This window comes from Pinus tabuliformis, chromosome 6 (assembly GCF_031772625.1).
Source record: "Pinus tabuliformis cultivar Carrire ecotype Pingquan chromosome 6, CPIR1, whole genome shotgun sequence".
Taxonomy (NCBI): domain Eukaryota; kingdom Viridiplantae; phylum Streptophyta; class Pinopsida; order Pinales; family Pinaceae; genus Pinus; species Pinus tabuliformis.
The window spans coordinates 1,064,464,634-1,064,468,971 of NC_142292.1; the positions used below are offsets into that span (position 1 = coordinate 1,064,464,634).

General features: G+C 44.7%; 1 non-coding gene across 1 annotated transcript; it reads left to right on the forward strand.

Moving 5' to 3' along the window:
* Positions 1–4,064: 4,064 nt before the first annotated feature.
* Positions 4,065–4,137, forward strand: TRNAE-CUC (transfer RNA glutamic acid (anticodon CUC)). Its single transcript has one exon. It is a non-coding gene; the product is annotated as a tRNA-Glu (tRNA).
* The last annotated feature ends 201 nt before the right edge of the window (positions 4,138–4,338 follow it).

Here is a 4,338-nt window from a genome sequence, read left to right on the forward strand (position 1 = left end):
ATCTCCGCCGCCCTGTTCTGACTGTTCATCATCCTCCGTTCAGGGCAAAGGATATTTCTGACTTCAGTTAGAGTCACACTCTTCCTGCTCTAATTGTTCCTTTGTGGCATGCTCCGCTTTTGAGCGTGCTTTCTCCTTAGTCTGCTTCTTCCTCTTTTTTGCCAAATGTTGAACCTTCAGTCGGGCCACTTCCTTTTTCTGTTTTTCTGCAGACTTGCTAGTTCCGACAACCAAATCTGATGGTTTGTTCCAATTTGCTGGCCATCGCTTAAGGACTTCGACAATGGCATCATCTATAGTCAAGTAAGAAAGATCATACCACTTCTGATCCGAATCCTTTAGCACCTGGATGTACACACGGTGGAAGTCCACTTTGAACTCCTCTTACCCAAACAACTACTCAAAGACAGTTAATGACAATCGTGTCTTTCGGTTGATGGACATATGAATGCTCATCTCCATCAATACCCAAAAAACTTTACTTTCTCAAACCTGCGCAATATCCTTTGTGGCCCATAGCGAAGCAAAGTTCACTGCTTCTGGTAAATATGTCTGAATCGGAGGAAACTGGCTGTCCTTCGGCAACTCCCATGTGACCAGCACAATTGACAGTAATAGCCATGAGTAATGTAAAGTTTTACTTTGGTCCTATGCTTCTCTGCAGTTTGTGAGGAACTTGCTGCACATGGTAGCGTGCCCAGTTAAACTGTATGCCCTCCATGCACTGGGCTACCAACGAAGCCACTGGTGCTGGCACCTCATCCGTGTGACACTTCCTCATCACGTTTCAAACCAAAATTTGGGTGGCCACCTTCACCGTGGGGTCAGTAATACTGGAAATAGAATACCAGCGCACTTTCTTAACAAGTTTGAACTTGTCCTTCATCTTCTCGACGAGGTCGTGCTTGCTCGTATTGTTGTTGAATGCCTTCTCCAGATTTAGTCCTGAATTAGGGAGTAATGTGATCCTATGGATCAACATATCAGTGATTAGTATTGGCTCACTCAACCCCAAGCACCCGTCATGCACAAGGCACAACAACTACTTAATGACTATGAAGTTTATGGGGTCGCGGTGGTAGTAAGGCACCCATAGGAGGTTCAACAACCCTGCCTTGTTTACCTCATGAATCCATTCCACTGGCTTCAGCGTGGTGACAACAGACTCCTTGTAGAATACTTTCTTCATGAAGGTATCGGTAGCTAGGTGGGGGAACCTCTCAATGTCCCTTAAATCCCAATATTCAAGTTTCAGACGTGGGATGAATGCCAAGTGTGAACCTTCAAAACTAATGTTTTCGGGCAGTATGGGTGTCTCCAAGAGGAACTTTCCCCCATCTGGGTCCTTTGGGACCTTCACCTAGCGCTGGTGTGAAGGGATGTACTCTAGCAGCTTCAAAATAGGGTCTACTCCCTTAACATCTATGTCTTCCATGCCCTCGTCTGCCTCCAGGTCTATCACTTTTCCCTTCTCTTGCGCGGTTGGATTTTCTTTTCTCTGAGCCTGTGTGGCTGCATGCTTCCTCAGTGATTCATGCACCAGCATTTTCTTCTTCTGTTTATCCTTCTTCGGCTTGGTAACTTCTCTTGTCAGTGTAGGCTTTGGCCTAGGTGACCTTGATGCCTTAAGCACTGCTGCAGGAGCCTCCATACTTATGACCTCAGGGGAAACTCCCTTAGACACGACAATGCCCCCAATACTAGCAGTCTCAACTGGTGCAGAAATGAAGCTATTAATGAGGTTCTGATCGGGCTCAGACACAGGGCTTGCAAGTAAATTCTCAAAGAGCCCATGTAACAAACAACAACACTAAAAAATTATCAGAAAGCAAAGTGTTTCTCGCTGGACCACCATCTGTACTTTATAGGAAAATTTGAATTCAAATTCGACTATTCCCCCCAAATCTGTTCATAAATGCGAGATTGGCGGCAGATTTCCAAATATTTCACACTTGATTTCAGCCTTAAATGCCTTAAATGCCAGCAACCCGATCCTCTTACCTGTCTTCTGGCAGTCAAATCATGAATAGTGACAGTAATAGTCACTTTTTGGCTACGCTGCGCAGTCTCTCGTCTTGTAGCACAGCTCCCTTCGCGTGTCTGCTGGTATTGTGACACCCTTCTTTTCCTTGCAGACCCCTCATCGCGCAGCTTTGCAACCTCGACAGTGTAGTTTATAGTCCTGCACCTCCTTGCAACTGCCTAGAGCATTAAGAATGTGCTACCATCATATAGTCATCTAGCCAGATCCCCAGTGTATGGCTTCAATCAGATGACATTTACATTTCCCAGAGATGGATCTCCATTCAATTTCACAAGCTGAACTACTCCACCATCGGTAATCTCCTTGATAACATACGACCCCAGCCAATACATCTAAAATTTTCCTGGAAGTTTATCAAACTTGCTGTCATATAATAAAACTAAATCATTTACCTTGAAGGTGCGCAGTTTTATGTTCCAATCGTGCCATGCCTTTTCATTCTCCTTATGAACATGTTGATGGAATCCAACCAAGAATCTATCTTCCTTTAGCTCTATTAGTTGTGCAAGCCGCTCTTCTAAGGCTACACAATCCGCCATTCCTGTGAACATTACTATCCGTAGACTAGGAAAAATGTATTACATAAACATCACCGCTTCTACGCCATATACCAACATGAAAGGTGTCTATCCAGTCATCTTCTTACAGGTAGTCCTATACGCCCATAACATAGCAGGTACGTGCACTTCCCAATCATTACTTTGTGCATTGGAAACCTTTCTCAACACATTCTTCAATATCTTATTAAACGCTTCCACTATTCCATTGGCTTGAGGATGATATGGTGTACTCTTTTGATGATAAACTTGGAACTCTTCTATGAGCGCGTTGATCGTTTCATTAAGGAAGTGCGTACTGTGATCACTCATCAAAATCTTTGGGCAACTGAACCTGGTCAGCACATATTCAAATAGGAACTTCATTATTGTTGCCCCTGTACAATCCTTCATAGGCTGTGCCTTTACCCATCTGGTCAAATACTCGATCGCGGTGATGATATATCGTGCACCCGCCTTCTTTCCTGGAGGCTAAATTGGCCCTACAAAATTAATTGCCCATTTCTCAAATGGCTGCAATGATACCTGTGGATTCAAAGGAAGCTCATCCCTTCGCAACAGCCTGCCAGTTCACTGACATGCATCGCACACCCTACAATATGCTTTATAATGTTTATGCAAGGTTCACCACCACAACCCAACACGTAAAATCTTCTATGATGCTTTTCCTACATAATGTCCTCCCGCAGTCCCTCCATGAGCTTCAACTAGGACACTGCTTCGTTCAAAATCAGGCACATAGCGTTGCAATAACTCGTCTGATCCCATCTTATACAAGTGACTTGCAATAACAGAGAAGTTTGCTATGTGCACCACTAATTCCTTCTTTTGTTGACTAGTGTACCCCTCTAGAGCCGTTCCAGTAGTCAACAAGTGGATGGTGTCTACAAAATGATTTTCTACCACGCATACTGCAAAGAGCTGCATGTTAGGCATTCCCTCCCCTAAATTAGTAGGCTCCTCTCTTGTTTCAATGCGCGGCAAATGATCCGGTCCTGCATTCAATCTCCTCGGCTTCACAATAACTTTGAAATCATACTCTTGACCCTCCTTTTTATACAATCTCATGGTCTACGGGCCATGCGTAGGTATATACAAGCCGACACAACTTACATAAAAGAAGGGAAAATCCCTTTATAACACTTACTATCTACATGCTCCGTGATCACAACTTGCGGAGACTTTACACTTTACATAACAAAAACTTGGGCTTTCTATCCCAAAACATGGGCTTTTTCCCCAAAATTGACCACAGGGGACCCTGTCCCAGCAGGCCCCCAACACAAATATCATGACTCACCCCCGAGTCACTTTTCTGTTGAAGAGATCTTACTGCGGAGACCTCCCAACTTGACCTATGCCACTGCTACTTCAACAACGCTCTACGTGGTACTCCTACTTGTTCTGCTCCATCAGCTGCTCGGTTGTTGGTCCTGCACTGTCTTCCTTTACATTCTGTTTTTTCCATTGTAGTCTAGTTGGTTAGGGTACTCGGCTCTCACCCGAGAGACCCGGGTTCAGGTCCCAGCAATGGAACCACTTGTTGGCTTAGTGGGTCCTGACCCAGGTTCAGAGTTAAGTTTGCCAAATAAATCCCTACACTACTGGCCCTTTCGGCATCAATCCACGGAGCACATGCTAAAGTCTCACCCGAAGTAGTACTAGTTTCTAGACCTTCGTGAAGGTCTACGACTGTCTTTTGCGAACCCTAAACAGTTGAATCAACCACTTACGCAC